The sequence below is a fragment of the Pimephales promelas genome, chromosome 3 (genome assembly GCF_988280905.1).
Source record: "Pimephales promelas chromosome 3, fPimPro1.hap1.1, whole genome shotgun sequence".
NCBI lineage: Eukaryota > Metazoa > Chordata > Actinopteri > Cypriniformes > Leuciscidae > Pimephales > Pimephales promelas.
In genome coordinates this window covers 48,266,543-48,285,397 of record NC_142771.1, presented here as the reverse complement: position 1 = coordinate 48,285,397, position 18,855 = coordinate 48,266,543, and the positions used below count along the sequence as shown (strand labels likewise).

Sequence of the window (18,855 nt, the reverse complement as noted above, 5' to 3'; positions counted from 1 at the left end):
AACAAAACAAATGACCATTGAAGTTTCCTGTAGAGTAATAAAAAATGTTTAGTCTGCCAACAAAAATAGCAGCTTTTTGCCATTTTAAGGACAGTGGGCAGTCTATCGTTTCAGTCGCTTTTGAACAAGCGTACGCTAAAAGAGGTCGGACTGTCTTTCAAGTTAAGTTTCCTTAGTGTAGCGGTTATCACGTTCGCTTTATACGCCAAAGGTCCTCAGTTTGAAACTGGGCGGAAACAAGTAAAGGGGTTGTTAATATACATGCTGAAATTCGCAACAAAGTTTTTGGACTATTGAAATTAGGTGAGGACAATTGTACCAAAGAGCTGTAGGCAGACTGCCATTCCGAATGAGCTCTTATCTGTTGTTTGTGGAATTTAAACAGCTTGTCACAATGCTTGCAGGAAAGATTATGGGATGGAGCCATTTTCGAAAAAGCACATGTCTTACATAAGGAGGTTTCTGTAGTGTAGTGGTCATCACGTTCGCCTAACACGCGAAAGGTCCTCGGTTCGAAACCGAGCAGAAACAGCAATTGGCTTTTGGCAGAAAATTTAAACTGTTTGCCACAACAGGAGGGCTCAGCTCACTTTTCCTTTATACACTTTTTAACAAGCCTGCACCAGAAGATTTCTGCCTGCACCTACAGGGCAAGTTTCCGTAGTGTAGTGGTTATCACGTTCGCCTCACACGCGAAAGGTCCCCAGTTCGAAACTTGGCGGAAACTGTGGATGGTCTTTGCTAACATTTTATGAGTGGTTTTCTGTTGAGCAGGTCAGAACACTTGCAGGGCGATTTGCGGTGTAAATTCTTTAGAAAAGGACTAAAACAAAACAAATGACCATTGAAGTTTCCTGTAGAGTAATAAAAAATGTTTAGTCTGCCAACAAAAATAGCAGCTTTTTGCCATTTTAAGGACAGTGGGCAGTCTATCGTTTCAGTCGCTTTTGAACAAGCGTACGCTAAAAGAGGTCGGACTGTCTTCCAAGTTAAGTTTCCGTAGTGTAGTGGTTATCACGTTCGCTTTACACGCCAAAGGTCCTCAGTTCGAAACTGGGCGGAAACAAGTAAAGGGGTTTTTAATATACGTGCTGAAATTCGCAACAAAGTTTTTGGACTATTGAAATTAGGTGAGGGCAATTGTACCAAAGAGCTGTAGGCAGACTGCCATTCCGAATGAGCTCTTATCTGTTGTTTGTGGAATTTAAACAGCTTGTCACAATGCTTGCAGGAAAGATTATGGGATGGAGCCATTTTCGAAAAAGCACATGTCTTACATAAGGAGGTTTCTGTAGTGTACTGGTCATCACGTTCGCCTAACAAGGTCCTCGGTTCGAAACCGAGCAGAAACAGCAATTGGCTTTTGGCAGAAAATTTAAACGGTTTGCCACAACAGGAGGGCTCAGCTCACTTTTCCTTTATACACTTTTTAACAAGCCTGCACCAGAAGATTTCTGCCTGCACCTACAGGGCAAGTTTCCGTAGTGTAGTGGTTATCACGTTCGCCTCACACGCGAAAGGTCCCCAGTTCGAAACTGGGCGGAAACTGTGGATGGTCTTTGCTAACATTTTTTGAGTGGTTTTCTGTTGAGCAGGTCAGAACACTTGCAGGGCGATTTGCGGTGTAAATTCTTTAGAAAAGGACTAAAACAAAACAAATGACCATTGAAGTTTCCTGTATAGTAATAAAAAATGTTTAGTCTGCCAACAAAATAGCAGCTTTTTGCCATTTTAAGGACAGTGGGCAGTCTATCGTTTCAGTCGCTTTTGAACAAGCGTACGCTAAAAGAGGTCGGACTTTCTGCCAAGTTAAGTTTCCGTAGTGTAGTGGTTATCACGTTCGCTTTACACGCCAAAGGTCCTCAGTTCGAAACTGGGCGGAAACAAGTAAAGGGCTTTTTAATATACGTGCTGAAATTCGCAACAAAGTTTTTGGACTATTGAAATTAGGTGAGGGCAATTGTACCAAAGAGCTGTAGGCAGACTGCCATTCCGAATGAGCTTTTATCTGTTGTTTGTGGAATTTAAACAGCTTGTCACAATGCTTGCAGGAAAGATTATGGGATGGAGCCATTTTCGAAAAAGCACACGTCTTACATAAGGAGGTTTCTGTAGTGTAGTGGTCATCACGTTCGCCTAACACGCGAAAGGTCCTCGGTTCGAAACCGAGCAGAAACAGCAATTGGCTTCTGGCAGAAAATTTAAACTGTTTGCCACAACAGGAGGGCTCAGCTCACTTTTCCTTTATACACTTTTTAACAAGCCTGCACCAGAAGATTTCTGCCTGCACCTACAGGGCATGTTTCCGTAGTGTAGTGGTTATCACGTTCGCCTCACACGCGAAAGGTCCCCAGTTCGAAACTGGGCGGAAACTGAGGATGGTCTTTGCTAACATTTTTTGAGTGGTTTTCTGTTGAGCAGGTCAGAACACTTGCAGGGCGATTTGCGGTGTAAATTCTTTAGAAAAGGACTAAAACAAAACAAATGACCATTGAAGTTTCCTGTATAGTAATAAAAAATGTTTAGTCTGCCAACAAAAATAGCAGCTTTTTGCCATTTTAAGGACAGTGGGCAGTCTATCGTTTCAGTCGCTTTTGAACAAGCGTACGCTAAAAGAGGTCGGACTGTCTTCCAAGTTAAGTTTCCGTAGTGTAGTGGTTATCACGTTCGCTTTACACGCGAAAGGTCCTCAGTTCGAAACTGGGCGGAAACAAGTAAAGGGGTTTTTAATATACGTGCTGAAATTCGCAACAAAGTTTTTTGACTATTGAAATTAGGTGAGGGCAATTGTACCAAAGAGGTTTAGGCAGACTGCCATTCCGAATGAGCTCTTATCTGTTTGTGGAATTTAAACAGCTTGTCACAATGCTTGCAGGAAAGATTATGGGATGGAGCCATTTTCGAAAAAGCAAATGTCTTACATAAGGAGGTTTCTGTAGTGTAGTGGTTATCACGTTCGCCTCACACGCGAAAGGTCCCCAGTTCGAAACTGGGCGGAAACTGTGGATGGTCTTTGCTAACATTTTTTGAGTGGTTTTCTGTTGAGCAGGTCAGAACACTTGCAGGGCGATTTGCGGTGTAAATTCTTTAGAAAAGGACTAAAACAAAACAAATGACCATTGAAGTTTCCTGTAGAGTAATAAAAAATGTTTAGTCTGCCAACAAAAATAGCAGCTTTTTGCCATTTTAAGGACAGTGGGCAGTCTATCGTTTCAGTCGCTTTTGAACAAGCGTACGCTAAAAGAGGTCGGACTGTCTTCCAAGTTAAGTTTCCGTAGTGTAGTGGTTATCACGTTCGCTTTACACGCGAAAGGTCCTCAGTTCGAAACTGGGCGGAAACAAGTAAACTGGTTTTTAATATACGTGCTGAAATTCGCAACAAAGTTTTTGGACTATTGAAATTAGGTGAGGGCAATTGTACCAAAGAGCTGTAGGCAGACTGCCATTCTGAATGAGCTCTTATCTGTTGTTTGTGGAATTTAAACAGCTTGTCACAATGCTTGCAGGAAAGATTATGGGATGGAGCCATTTTCGAAAAAGCACATGTCTTACATAAGGAGGTTTCTGTAGTGTAGTGGTGATCACGTTCGCCTAACACGCGAAAGGTCCTCGGTTCGAAACCGAGCAGAAACAGCAATTGGCTTTTGTCAGAAAATTTAAACTGTTTGCCACAACAGGAGGGCTCAGCTCACTTTTCCTTTATAGACCATTTCACAAGATGTAAACAACACTGGTCCAGAAGCACTTCCTGTTTCAGTTTGGAACCGTTTTCTTTATTTCACATGTAAAGAAAACATCTTAAAGATGTTTGTTTAACTTTTTGATTCAGTTTTAAATCTTCTGTTGGTTGTATTTTATCCCAGCTTTTATGTAGTGTTAAAAAACTGAAACAGGAAGTGCTTCTGGACCAGTGTTGTTTACATCTTGTGAAATGGTCTATACACTTTTTAACAAGCCTGCACCAGAAGATTTCTGCCTGCACTTACAGGGCATGTTTCCGTAGTGTAGTGGTTATCACGTTCGCCTCACACGCGAAAGGTCCCCAGTTCGAAACTGGGCGGAAACTGTGGATGGTCTTTGCTAAAATTTTTTGAGTGGTTTTCTGTTGAGCAGGTCAGAACACTTGCAGGGCGATTTGCGGTGTAAATTCTTTAGAAAAGGACTAAAACAAAACAAATGACCATTGAAGTTTCCTGTAGAGTAATAAAAAATGTTTAGTCTGCCAACAAAAATAGCAGCTTTTTGCCATTTTAAGGACAGTGGGCAGTCTATCGTTTCAGTCGCATTTGAACAAGCGTACGCTAAAAGAGGTCGGACTGTCTTCCAAGTTAAGTTTCCGTAGTGTAGTGGTTATCACGTTCGCTTTACACGTGAAAGGTCCTCAGTTCGAAACTGGGCGGAAACAAGTAAAGGGGTTTTTAATATACGTGCTGAAATTCGCAACAAAGTTTTTTGACTATTGAAATTAGGTGAGGGCAATTGTACCAAAGAGCTGTAGGCAGACTGCCATTCCGAATGAGCTCTTATCTGTTGTTTGTGGAATTTAAACAGCTTGTCACAATGCTTGCAGGAAAGATTATGGGATGGAGCCATTTTCGAAAAAGCAAATGTCTTACATAAGGAGGTTTCTGTAGTGTAGTGGTTATCACGTTCGCCTCACACGCGAAAGGTCCCCAGTTCGAAACTGGGCGGAAACTGTGGATGGTCTTTGCTAACATTTTTTGAGTGGTTTTCTGTTGAGCAGGTCAGAACACTTGCAGGGCGATTTGCGGTGTAAATTCTTTAGAAAAGGACTAAAACAAAACAAATGACCATTGAAGTTTCCTGTAGAGTAATAAAAAATGTTTAGTCTGCCAACAAAAATAGCAGCTTTTTGCCATTTTAAGGACAGTGGGCAGTCTATCGTTTCAGTCGCTTTTGAACAAGCGTACGCTAAAAGAGGTCGGACTGTCTTCCAAGGTAAGTTTCCGTAGTGTAGTGGTTATCACGTTCGCTTTACACGCCAAAGGTCCTCAGTTCGAAACTGGGCGGAAACAAGTAAAGGGGTTTTTAATATACGTACTGAAATTCGCAACAAAGTTTTTGGACTATTGAAATTAGGTGAGGGCAATTGTACCAAAGAGCTGTAGGCAGACTGCCATTCCGAATGAGCTCTTATCTGTTGTTTGTGGAATTTAAACAGCTTGTCACAATGCTTGCAGGAAAGATTATGGGATGGAGCCATTTTCGGAAAAGCACATGCTTACATAAGGAGGTTTCTGTAGTGTAGTGGTCATCACGTTCGCCTAACACGCGAAAGGTCCTCGGTTCGAAACCGAGCAGAAACAGCAATTGGCTTCTGGCAGAAAATTTAAACTGTTTGCCACAACAGGAGGGCTCAGCTCACTTTTCCTTTATACACTTTTTAACAAGCCTGCACCAGAAGATTTCTGCCTGCACCTACAGGGCATGTTTCCGTAGTGTAGTGGTTATCACGTTCGCCTCACACGCGAAAGGTCCCCAGTTCGAAACTGGGCGGAAACTGTGGATGGTCTTTGCTAACATTTTTTGAGTGGTTTTCTGTTGAGCAGGTCAGAACACTTGCAGGGCGATTTGCGGTGTAAATTCTTTAGAAAAGGACTAAAACAAAACAAATGACCATTGAAGTTTCCTGTAGAGTAATAAAAAATGTTTAGTCTGCCAACAAAAATAGCAGCTTTTTGCCATTTTAAGGACAGTGGGCAGTCTATCGTTTCAGTCGCTTTTGAACAAGCGTACGCTAAAAGAGGTCGGACTGTCTTCCAAGGTAAGTTTCCGTAGTGTAGTGGTTATCACGTTCGCTTTACACGCCAAAGGTCCTCAGTTCGAAACTGGGCGGAAACAAGTAAAGGGGTTTTTAATATACGTGCTGAAATTCGCAACAAAGTTTTTGGACTATTGAAATTAGGTGAGGGCAATTGTACCAAAGACCTGTAGGCAGACTGCCATTCCGAATGAGCTCTTATCTGTTGTTTGTGGAATTTAAACAGCTTGTCACAATGCTTGCAGGAAAGATTATGGGATGGAGCCATTTTCGAAAAAGCACATGTCTTACATAAGGAGGTTTCTGTAGTGTAGTGGTCATCACGTTCACCTAACACGCGAAAGGTCCTCGGTTCGAAACCGAGCAGAAACAGCAATTGGCTTTTGGCAGAAAATTTAAACTGTTTGCCACAACAGGAGGGCTCAGCTCACTTTTCCTTTATACACTTTTTAACAAGCCTGCACCAGAAGATTTCTGCCTGCACTTACAGGGCATGTTTCCGTAGTGTAGTGGTTATCACGTTCGCCTCACACGCGAAAGGTCCCCAGTTCGAAACTGGGCGGAAACTGTGGATGGTCTTTGCTAACATTTTTTGAGTGGTTTTCTGTTGAGCAGGTCAGAACACTTGCAGGGCGATTTGCGGTGTAAATTCTTTAGAAAAGGACTAAAACAAAACAAATGACCATTGAAGTTTCCTGTAGAGTAATAAAAAATGTTTAGTCTGCCAACAAAAATAGCAGCTTTTTGCCATTTTAAGGACAGTGGGCAGTCTATCGTTTCAGTCGCTTTTGAACAAGCGTACGCTAAAAGAGGTCGGACTGTCTTCCAAGTTAAGTTTCCTTAGTGTAGTGGTTATCACGTTCGCTTTACACGCCAAAGGTCCTCAGTTCGAAACTGGGCGGAAACAAGTAAACTGGTTTTTAATATACGTGCTGAAATTCGCAACAAAGTTTTTGGACTATTGAAATTAGGTGAGGGCAATTGTACCAAAGAGCTGTAGGCAGACTGCCATTCCGAATGAGCTCTTATCTGTTGTTTGTGGAATTTAAACAGCTTGTCACAATGCTTGCAGGAAAGATTATGGGATGGAGCCATTTTCGAAAAAGCAAATGTCTTACATAAGGAGGTTTCTGTAGTGTAGTGGTTATCACGTTCGCCTCACACGCGAAAGGTCCCCAGTTCGAAACTGGGCGGAAACTGTGGATGGTCTTTGCTAACATTTTTTGAGTGGTTTTCTGTTGAGCAGGTCAGAACACTTGCAGGGCGATTTGCGGTGTAAATTCTTTAGAAAAGGACTAAAACAAAACAAATGACCATTGAAGTTTCCTGTAGAGTAATAAAAAATGTTTAGTCTGCCAACAAAAATAGCAGCTTTTTGCCATTTTAAGGACAGTGGGCAGTCTATCGTTTCAGTCGCTTTTGAACAAGCGTACCCTAAAAGAGGTCGGACTGTCTTCCAAGTTAAGTTTCCGTAGTGTAGTGGTTATCACGTTCGCTTTACACGCCAAAGGTCCTCAGTTCGAAACTGGGCGGAAACAAGTAAAGGGGTTTTTAATATACATGCTGAAATTCGCAACAAAGTTTTTGGACTATTGAAATTAGGTGAGGACAATTGTACCAAAGAGCTGTAGGCAGACTGCCATTCCGAATGAGCTCTTTTCTGTTGTTTGTGGAATTTAAACAGCTTGTCACAATGCTTGCAGGAAAGATTATGGGATGGAGCCATTTTCGAAAAAGCACATGTCTTACATAAGGAGGTTTCTGTAGTGTACTGGTCATCACGTTCGCCTAACACGCGAAAGGTCCTCGGTTCGAAACCGAGCAGAAACAGCAATTGGCTTTTGGCAGAAAATTTAAACTGTTTGCCACAACAGGAGGGCTCAGCTCACTTTTCCTTTATACACTTTTTAACAAGCCTGCACCAGAAGATTTCTGCCTGCACCTACAGGGCATGTTTCCGTAGTGTAGTGGTTATCACGTTCGCCTCACACGCGAAAGGTCCCCAGTTCGAAACTGGGCGGAAACTGTGGATGGTCTTTGCTAACCTTTTTTGAGTGGTTTTCTGTTGAGCAGGTCAGAACACTTGCAGGGCGATTTGCGGTGTAAATTCTTAAGAAAAGGTCTAAAACAAAACAAATGACCATTGAAGTTTCCTGTAGAGTAATAAAAAATGTTTAGTCTGCCAACAAAAATAGCAGCTTTTTGCCATTTTAAGGACAGTGGGCAGTCTATCGTTTCAGTCGCTTTTGAACAAGCGTACGCTAAAAGAGGTCGGACTGTCTTTCAAGTTAAGTTTCCTTAGTGTAGCGGTTATCACGTTCGCTTTATACGCCAAAGGTCCTCAGTTTGAAACTGGGCGGAAACAAGTAAAGGGGTTGTTAATATACATGCTGAAATTCGCAACAAAGTTTTTGGACTATTGAAATTAGGTGAGGACAATTGTACCAAAGAGCTGTAGGCAGACTGCCATTCCGAATGAGCTCTTATCTGTTGTTTGTGGAATTTAAACAGCTTGTCACAATGCTTGCAGGAAAGATTATGGGATGGAGCCATTTTCGAAAAAGCACATGTCTTACATAAGGAGGTTTCTGTAGTGTAGTGGTCATCACGTTCGCCTAACACGCGAAAGGTCCTCGGTTCGAAACCGAGCAGAAACAGCAATTGGCTTTTGGCAGAAAATTTAAACTGTTTGCCACAACAGGAGGGCTCAGCTCACTTTTCCTTTATACACTTTTTAACAAGCCTGCACCAGAAGATTTCTGCCTGCACCTACAGGGCAAGTTTCCGTAGTGTAGTGGTTATCACGTTCGCCTCACACGCGAAAGGTCCCCAGTTCGAAACTTGGCGGAAACTGTGGATGGTCTTTGCTAACATTTTATGAGTGGTTTTCTGTTGAGCAGGTCAGAACACTTGCAGGGCGATTTGCGGTGTAAATTCTTTAGAAAAGGACTAAAACAAAACAAATGACCATTGAAGTTTCCTGTAGAGTAATAAAAAATGTTTAGTCTGCCAACAAAAATAGCAGCTTTTTGCCATTTTAAGGACAGTGGGCAGTCTATCGTTTCAGTCGCTTTTGAACAAGCGTACGCTAAAAGAGGTCGGACTGTCTTCCAAGTTAAGTTTCCGTAGTGTAGTGGTTATCACGTTCGCTTTACACGCCAAAGGTCCTCAGTTCGAAACTGGGCGGAAACAAGTAAAGGGGTTTTTAATATACGTGCTGAAATTCGCAACAAAGTTTTTGGACTATTGAAATTAGGTGAGGGCAATTGTACCAAAGAGCTGTAGGCAGACTGCCATTCCGAATGAGCTCTTATCTGTTGTTTGTGGAATTTAAACAGCTTGTCACAATGCTTGCAGGAAAGATTATGGGATGGAGCCATTTTCGAAAAAGCACATGTCTTACATAAGGAGGTTTCTGTAGTGTACTGGTCATCACGTTCGCCTAACAAGGTCCTCGGTTCGAAACCGAGCAGAAACAGCAATTGGCTTTTGGCAGAAAATTTAAACGGTTTGCCACAACAGGAGGGCTCAGCTCACTTTTCCTTTATACACTTTTTAACAAGCCTGCACCAGAAGATTTCTGCCTGCACCTACAGGGCAAGTTTCCGTAGTGTAGTGGTTATCACGTTCGCCTCACACGCGAAAGGTCCCCAGTTCGAAACTGGGCGGAAACTGTGGATGGTCTTTGCTAACATTTTTTGAGTGGTTTTCTGTTGAGCAGGTCAGAACACTTGCAGGGCGATTTGCGGTGTAAATTCTTTAGAAAAGGACTAAAACAAAACAAATGACCATTGAAGTTTCCTGTATAGTAATAAAAAATGTTTAGTCTGCCAACAAAATAGCAGCTTTTTGCCATTTTAAGGACAGTGGGCAGTCTATCGTTTCAGTCGCTTTTGAACAAGCGTACGCTAAAAGAGGTCGGACTTTCTGCCAAGTTAAGTTTCCGTAGTGTAGTGGTTATCACGTTCGCTTTACACGCCAAAGGTCCTCAGTTCGAAACTGGGCGGAAACAAGTAAAGGGGTTTTTAATATACGTGCTGAAATTCGCAACAAAGTTTTTGGACTATTGAAATTAGGTGAGGGCAATTGTACCAAAGAGCTGTAGGCAGACTGCCATTCCGAATGAGCTTTTATCTGTTGTTTGTGGAATTTAAACAGCTTGTCACAATGCTTGCAGGAAAGATTATGGGATGGAGCCATTTTCGAAAAAGCACACGTCTTACATAAGGAGGTTTCTGTAGTGTAGTGGTCATCACGTTCGCCTAACACGCGAAAGGTCCTCGGTTCGAAACCGAGCAGAAACAGCAATTGGCTTCTGGCAGAAAATTTAAACTGTTTGCCACAACAGGAGGGCTCAGCTCACTTTTCCTTTATACACTTTTTAACAAGCCTGCACCAGAAGATTTCTGCCTGCACCTACAGGGCATGTTTCCGTAGTGTAGTGGTAATCACGTTCGCCTCACACGCGAAAGGTCCCCAGTTCGAAACTGGGCGGAAACTGAGGATGGTCTTTGCTAACATTTTTTGAGTGGTTTTCTGTTGAGCAGGTCAGAACACTTGCAGGGCGATTTGCGGTGTAAATTCTTTAGAAAAGGACTAAAACAAAACAAATGACCATTGAAGTTTCCTGTATAGTAATAAAAAATGTTTAGTCTGCCAACAAAAATAGCAGCTTTTTGCCATTTTAAGGACAGTGGGCAGTCTATCGTTTCAGTCGCTTTTGAACAAGCGTACGCTAAAAGAGGTCGGACTGTCTTCCAAGTTAAGTTTCCTTAGTGTAGTGGTTATCACGTTCGCTTTACACGCCAAAGGTCCTCAGTTCGAAACTGGGCGGAAACAAGTAAACTGGTTTTTAATATACGTGCTGAAATTCGCAACAAAGTTTTTGGACTATTGAAATTAGGTGAGGGCAATTGTACCAAAGAGCTGTAGGCAGACTGCCATTCCGAATGAGCTCTTATCTGTTGTTTGTGGAATTTAAACAGCTTGTCACAATGCTTGCAGGAAAGATTATGGGATGGAGCCATTTTCGAAAAAGCAAATGTCTTACATAAGGAGGTTTCTGTAGTGTAGTGGTTATCACGTTCGCCTCACACGCGAAAGGTCCCCAGTTCGAAACTGGGCAGAAACTGTGGATGGTCTTTGCTAACATTTTTTGAGTGGTTTTCTGTTGAGCAGGTCAGAACACTTGCAGGGCGATTTGCGGTGTAAATTCTTTAGAAAAGGACTAAAACAAAACAAATGACCATTGAAGTTTCCTGTAGAGTAATAAAAAATGTTTAGTCTGCCAACAAAAATAGCAGCTTTTTGCCATTTTAAGGACAGTGGGCAGTCTATCGTTTCAGTCGCTTTTGAACAAGCGTACGCTAAAAGAGGTCGGACTGTCTTCCAAGTTAAGTTTCCGTAGTGTAGTGGTTATCACGTTCGCTTTACACGCCAAAGGTCCTCAGTTCGAAACTGGGCGGAAACAAGTAAAGGGGTTTTTAGTATACATGCTGAAATTCGCAACAAAGTTTTTGGACTATTGAAATTAGGTGAGGACAATTGTACCAAAGAGCTGTAGGCAGACTGCCATTCCGAATGAGCTCTTTTCTGTTGTTTGTGGAATTTAAACAGCTTGTCACAATGCTTGCAGGAAAGATTATGGGATGGAGCCATTTTCGAAAAAGCACATGTCTTACATAAGGAGGTTTCTGTAGTGTACTGGTCATCACGTTCGCCTAACACGCGAAAGGTCCTCGGTTCGAAACCGAGCAGAAACAGCAATTGGCTTTTGGCAGAAAATTTAAACTGTTTGCCACAACAGGAGGGCTCAGCTCACTTTTCCTTTATACACTTTTTAACAAGCCTGCACCAGAAGATTTCTGCCTGCACCTACAGGGCATGTTTCCGTAGTGTAGTGGTTATCACGTTCGCCTCACACGCGAAAGGTCCCCAGTTCGAAACTGGGCGGAAACTGTGGATGGTCTTTGCTAACCTTTTTTGAGTGGTTTTCTGTTGAGCAGGTCAGAACACTTGCAGGGCGATTTGCGGTGTAAATTCTTAAGAAAAGGTCTAAAACAAAACAAATGACCATTGAAGTTTCCTGTAGAGTAATAAAAAATGTTTAGTCTGCCAACAAAAATAGCAGCTTTTTGCCATTTTAAGGACAGTGGGCAGTCTATCGTTTCAGTCGCTTTTGAACAAGCGTACGCTAAAAGAGGTCGGACTGTCTTTCAAGTTAAGTTTCCTTAGTGTAGCGGTTATCACGTTCGCTTTACACGCCAAAGGTCCTCAGTTTGAAACTGGGCGGAAACAAGTAAAGGGGTTGTTAATATACATGCTGAAATTCGCAACAAAGTTTTTGGACTATTGAAATTAGGTGAGGACAATTGTACCAAAGAGCTGTAGGCAGACTGCCATTCCGAATGAGCTCTTATCTGTTGTTTGTGGAATTTAAACAGCTTGTCACAATGCTTGCAGGAAAGATTATGGGATGGAGCCATTTTCGAAAAAGCACATGTCTTACATAAGGAGGTTTCTGTAGTGTAGTGGTCATCACGTTCGCCTAACACGCGAAAGGTCCTCGGTTCGAAACCGAGCAGAAACAGCAATTGGCTTTTGGCAGAAAATTTAAACTGTTTGCCACAACAGGAGGGCTCAGCTCACTTTTCCTTTATACACTTTTTAACAAGCCTGCACCAGAAGATTTCTGCCTGCACTTACAGGGCATGTTTCCGTAGTGTAGTGGTTATCACGTTCGCCTCACACGCGAAAGGTCCCCAGTTCGAAACTGGGCGGAAACTGTGGATGGTCTTTGCTAACATTTTTTGAGTGGTTTTCTGTTGAGCAGGTCAGAACACTTGCAGGGCGATTTGCGGTGTAAATTCTTTAGAAAAGGACTAAAACAAAACAAATGACCATTGAAGTTTCCTGTAGAGTAATAAAAAATGTTTAGTCTGCCAACAAAAATAGCAGCTTTTTGCCATTTTAAGGACAGTGGGCAGTCTATCGTTTCAGTCGCTTTTGAACAAGCGTACGCTAAAAGAGGTCGGACTGTCTTCCAAGTTAAGTTTCCTTAGTGTAGTGGTTATCACGTTCGCTTTACACGCCAAAGGTCCTCAGTTCGAAACTGGGCGGAAACAAGTAAACTGGTTTTTAATATACGTGCTGAAATTCGCAACAAAGTTTTTGGACTATTGAAATTAGGTGAGGGCAATTGTACCAAAGAGCTGTAGGCAGACTGCCATTCCGAATGAGCTCTTATCTGTTGTTTGTGGAATTTAAACAGCTTGTCACAATGCTTGCAGGAAAGATTATGGGATGGAGCCATTTTCGAAAAAGCAAATGTCTTACATAAGGAGGTTTCTGTAGTGTAGTGGTTATCACGTTCGCCTCACACGCGAAAGGTCCCCAGTTCGAAACTGGGCGGAAACTGTGGATGGTCTTTGCTAACATTTTTTGAGTGGTTTTCTGTTGAGCAGGTCAGAACACTTGCAGGGCGATTTGCGGTGTAAATTCTTTAGAAAAGGACTAAAACAAAACAAATGACCATTGAAGTTTCCTGTAGAGTAATAAAAAATGTTTAGTCTGCCAACAAAAATAGCAGCTTTTTGCCATTTTAAGGACAGTGGGCAGTCTATCGTTTCAGTCGCTTTTGAACAAGCGTACGCTAAAAGAGGTCGGACTGTCTTCCAAGTTAAGTTTCCGTAGTGTAGTGGTTATCACGTTCGCTTTACACGCCAAAGGTCCTCAGTTCGAAACTGGGCGGAAACAAGTAAAGGGGTTTTTAATATACATGCTGAAATTCGCAACAAAGTTTTTGGACTATTGAAATTAGGTGAGGACAATTGTACCAAAGAGCTGTAGGCAGACTGCCATTCCGAATGAGCTCTTATCTGTTGTTTGTGGAATTTAAACAGCTTGTCACAATGCTTGCAGGAAAGATTATGGGATGGAGCCATTTTCGAAAAAGCACATGTCTTACATAAGGAGGTTTCTGTAGTGTACTGGTCATCACGTTCGCCTAACACGCGAAAGGTCCTCGGTTCGAAACCGAGCAGAAACAGCAATTGGCTTTTGGCAGAAAATTTAAACTGTTTGCCACAACAGGAGGGCTCAGCTCACTTTTCCTTTATACACTTTTTAACAAGCCTGCACCAGAAGATTTCTGCCTGCACCTACAGGGCATGTTTCCGTAGTGTAGTGGTTATCACGTTCGCCTCACACGCGAAAGGTCCCCAGTTCGAAACTGGGCGGAAACTGTGGATGGTCTTTGCTAACCTTTTTTGAGTGGTTTTCTGTTGAGCAGGTCAGAACACTTGCAGGGCGATTTGCGGTGTAAATTCTTAAGAAAAGGTCTAAAACAAAACAAATGACCATTGAAGTTTCCTGTAGAGTAATAAAAAATGTTTAGTCTGCCAACAAAAATAGCAGCTTTTTGCCATTTTAAGGACAGTGGGCAGTCTATCGTTTCAGTCGCTTTTGAACAAGCGTACGCTAAAAGAGGTCGGACTGTCTTTCAAGTTAAGTTTCCTTAGTGTAGCGGTTATCACGTTCGCTTTATACGCCAAAGGTCCTCAGTTTGAAACTGGGCGGAAACAAGTAAAGGGGTTGTTAATATACATGCTGAAATTCGCAACAAAGTTTTTGGACTATTGAAATTAGGTGAGGACAATTGTACCAAAGAGCTGTAGGCAGACTGCCATTCCGAATGAGCTCTTATCTGTTGTTTGTGGAATTTAAACAGCTTGTCACAGTGCTTGCAGGAAAGATTATGGGATGGAGCCATTTTCGAAAAAGCACATGTCTTACATAAGGAGGTTTCTGTAGTGTAGTGGTCATCACGTTCGCCTAACACGCGAAAGGTCCTCGGTTCGAAACCGAGCAGAAACAGCAATTGGCTTTTGGCAGAAAATTTAAACTGTTTGCCACAACAGGAGGGCTCAGCTCACTTTTCCTTTATACACTTTTTAACAAGCCTGCACCAGAAGATTTCTGCCTGCACCTACAGGGCAAGTTTCCGTAGTGTAGTGGTTATCACGTTCGCCTCACACGCGAAAGGTCCCCAGTTCGAAACTTGGCGGAAACTGTGGATGGTCTTTGCTAACATTTTATGAGTGGTTTTCTGTTGAGCAGGTCAGAACACTTGCAGGGCGATTTGCGGTGTAAATTCTTTAGAAAAGGACTAAAACAAAACAAATGACCATTGAAGTTTCCTGTAGAGTAATAAAAAATGTTTAGTCTGCCAACAAAAATAGCAGCTTTTTGCCATTTTAAGGACAGTGGGCAGTCTATCGTTTCAGTCGCTTTTGAACAAGCGTACGCTAAAAGAGGTCGGACTGTCTTCCAAGTTAAGTTTCCGTAGTGTAGTGGTTATCACGTTCGCTTTACACGCCAAAGGTCCTCAGTTCGAAACTGGGCGGAAACAAGTAAAGGGGTTTTTAATATACGTGCTGAAATTCGCAACAAAGTTTTTGGACTATTGAAATTAGGTGAGGGCAATTGTACCAAAGAGCTGTAGGCAGACTGCCATTCCGAATGAGCTCTTATCTGTTGTTTGTGGAATTTAAACAGCTTGTCACAATGCTTGCAGGAAAGATTATGGGATGGAGCCATTTTCGAAAAAGCACATGTCTTACATAAGGAGGTTTCTGTAGTGTACTGGTCATCACGTTCGCCTAACAAGGTCCTCGGTTCGAAACCGAGCAGAAACAGCAATTGGCTTTTGGCAGAAAATTTAAACGGTTTGCCACAACAGGAGGGCTCAGCTCACTTTTCCTTTATACACTTTTTAACAAGCCTGCACCAGAAGATTTCTGCCTGCACCTACAGGGCAAGTTTCCGTAGTGTAGTGGTTATCACGTTCGCCTCACACGCGAAAGGTCCCCAGTTCGAAACTGGGCGGAAACTGTGGATGGTCTTTGCTAACATTTTTTGAGTGGTTTTCTGTTGAGCAGGTCAGAACACTTGCAGGGCGATTTGCGGTGTAAATTCTTTAGAAAAGGACTAAAACAAAACAAATGACCATTGAAGTTTCCTGTATAGTAATAAAAAATGTTTAGTCTGCCAACAAAATAGCAGCTTTTTGCCATTTTAAGGACAGTGGGCAGTCTATCGTTTCAGTCGCTTTTGAACAAGCGTACGCTAAAAGAGGTCGGACTTTCTGCCAAGTTAAGTTTCCGTAGTGTAGTGGTTATCACGTTCGCTTTACACGCCAAAGGTCCTCAGTTCGAAACTGGGCGGAAACAAGTAAAGGGCTTTTTAATATACGTGCTGAAATTCGCAACAAAGTTTTTGGACTATTGAAATTAGGTGAGGGCAATTGTACCAAAGAGCTGTAGGCAGACTGCCATTCCGAATGAGCTTTTATCTGTTGTTTGTGGAATTTAAACAGCTTGTCACAATGCTTGCAGGAAAGATTATGGGATGGAGCCATTTTCGAAAAAGCACACGTCTTACATAAGGAGGTTTCTGTAGTGTAGTGGTCATCACGTTCGCCTAACACGCGAAAGGTCCTCGGTTCGAAACCGAGCAGAAACAGCAATTGGCTTCTGGCAGAAAATTTAAACTGTTTGCCACAACAGGAGGGCTCAGCTCACTTTTCCTTTATACACTTTTTAACAAGCCTGCACCAGAAGATTTCTGCCTGCACCTACAGGGCATGTTTCCGTAGTGTAGTGGTAATCACGTTCGCCTCACACGCGAAAGGTCCCCAGTTCGAAACTGGGCGGAAACTGTGGATGGTCTTTGCTAACCTTTTTTGAGTGGTTTTCTGTTGAGCAGGTCAGAACACTTGCAGGGCGATTTGCGGTGTAAATTCTTAAGAAAAGGTCTAAAACAAAACAAATGACCATTGAAGTTTCCTGTAGAGTAATAAAAAATGTTTAGTCTGCCAACAAAAATAGCAGCTTTTTGCCATTTTAAGGACAGTGGGCAGTCTATCGTTTCAGTCGCTTTTGAACAAGCGTACGCTAAAAGAGGTCGGACTGTCTTTCAAGTTAAGTTTCCTTAGTGTAGCGGTTATCACGTTCGCTTTACACGCCAAAGGTCCTCAGTTTGAAACTGGGCGGAAACAAGTAAAGGGGTTGTTAATATACATGCTGAAATTCGCAACAAAGTTTTTGGACTATTGAAATTAGGTGAGGACAATTGTACCAAAGAGCTGTAGGCAGACTGCCATTCCGAATGAGCTCTTATCTGTTGTTTGTGGAATTTAAACAGCTTGTCACAATGCTTGCAGGAAAGATTATGGGATGGAGCCATTTTCGAAAAAGCACATGTCTTACATAAGGAGGTTTCTGTAGTGTAGTGGTCATCACGTTCGCCTAACACGCGAAAGGTCCTCGGTTCGAAACCGAGCAGAAACAGCAATTGGCTTTTGGCAGAAAATTTAAACTGTTTGCCACAACAGGAGGGCTCAGCTCACTTTTCCTTTATACACTTTTTAACAAGCCTGCACCAGAAGATTTCTGCCTGCACTTACAGGGCATGTTTCCGTAGTGTAGTGGTTATCACGTTCGCCTCACACGCGAAAGGTCCCCAGTTCGAAACTGGGCGGAAACTGTGGATGGTCTTTGCTAACATTTTTTGAGTGGTTTTCTGTTGAGCAGGTCAGAACACTTGCAGGGCGATTTGCGGTGTAAATTCTTTAGAAAAGGACTAAAACAAAACAAATGACCATTGAAGTTTCCTGTAGAGTAATAAAAAATGTTTAGTCTGCCAACAAAAATAGCAGCTTTTTGCCATTTTAAGGACAGTGGGCAGTCTATCGTTTCAGTCGCTTTTGAACAAGCGTACGCTAAAAGAGGTCGGACTGTCTTCCAAGTTAAGTTTCCTTAGTGTAGTGGTTATCACGTTCGCTTTACACGCCAAAGGTCCTCAGTTCGAAACTGGGCGGAAACAAGTAAACTGGTTTTTAATATACGTGCTGAAATTCGCAACAAAGTTTTTGGACTATTGAAATTAGGTGAGGGCAATTGTACCAAAGAGCTGTAGGCAGACTGCCATTCCGAATGAGCTCTTATCTGTTGTTTGTGGAATTTAAACAGCTTGTCACAATGCTTGCAGGAAAGATTATGGGATGGAGCCATTTTCGAAAAAGCAAATGTCTTACATAAGGAGGTTTCTGTAGTGTAGTGGTTATCACGTTCGCCTCACACGCGAAAGGTCCCCAGTTCGAAACTGGGCGGAAACTGTGGATGGTCTTTGCTAACATTTTTTGAGTGGTTTTCTGTTGAGCAGGTCAGAACACTTGCAGGGCGATTTGCGGTGTAAATTCTTTAGAAAAGGACTAAAACAAAACAAATGACCATTGAAGTTTCCTGTAGAGTAATAAAAAATGTTTAGTCTGCCAACAAAAATAGCAGCTTTTTGCCATTTTAAGGACAGTGGGCAGTCTATCGTTTCAGTCGCTTTTGAACAAGCGTACGCTAAAAGAGGTCGGACTGTCTTCCAAGTTAAGTTTCCGTAGTGTAGTGGTTATCACGTTCGCTTTACACGCCAAAGGTCCTCAGTTCGAAACTGGGCGGAAACAAGTAAAGGGGTTTTTAATATACATGCTGAAATTCGCAACAAAGTTTTTGGACTATTGAAATTAGGTGAGGACAATTGTACCAAAGAGCTGTAGGCAGACTGCCATTCCGAATGAGCTCTTTTCTGTTGTTTGTGGAATTTAAACAGCTTGTCACAATGCTTGCAGGAAAGATTATGGGATGGAGCCATTTTCGAAAAAGCACATGTCTTACATAAGGAGGTTTCTGTAGTGTACTGGTCATCACGTTCGCCTAACACGCGAAAGGTCCTCGGTTCGAAACCGAGCAGAAACAGCAATTGGCTTTTGGCAGAAAATTTAAACTGTTTGCCACAACAGGAGGGCTCAGCTCACTTTTCCTTTATACACTTTTTAACAAGCCTGCACCAGAAGATTTCTGCCTGCACCTACAGGGCATGTTTCCGTAGTGTAGTGGTTATCACGTTCGCCTCACACGCGAAAGGTCCCCAGTTCGAAACTGGGCGGAAACTGTGGATGGTCTTTGCTAACCTTTTTTGAGTGGTTTTCTGTTGAGCAGGTCAGAACACTTGCAGGGCGATTT

The 18,855-nt window shown here is 42.4% G+C and overlaps 3 non-coding genes across 3 annotated transcripts; all 3 read left to right on the top strand.

Annotated features, from left to right (window-relative positions):
* Positions 1-2,640: 2,640 nt before the first annotated feature.
* Positions 2,641-2,713, top strand: trnav-uac (transfer RNA valine (anticodon UAC)). Its single transcript has one exon. It is a non-coding gene; the product is annotated as a tRNA-Val (tRNA).
* A 555-nt stretch (positions 2,714-3,268) lies between these two features.
* trnav-uac (transfer RNA valine (anticodon UAC)) lies at positions 3,269-3,341 on the top strand. The gene has a single exon. It is a non-coding gene; the product is annotated as a tRNA-Val (tRNA).
* A 991-nt stretch (positions 3,342-4,332) lies between these two features.
* trnav-uac (transfer RNA valine (anticodon UAC)) lies at positions 4,333-4,405 on the top strand. Its single transcript has one exon. It is a non-coding gene; the product is annotated as a tRNA-Val (tRNA).
* Positions 4,406-18,855: the final 14,450 nt, after the last annotated feature.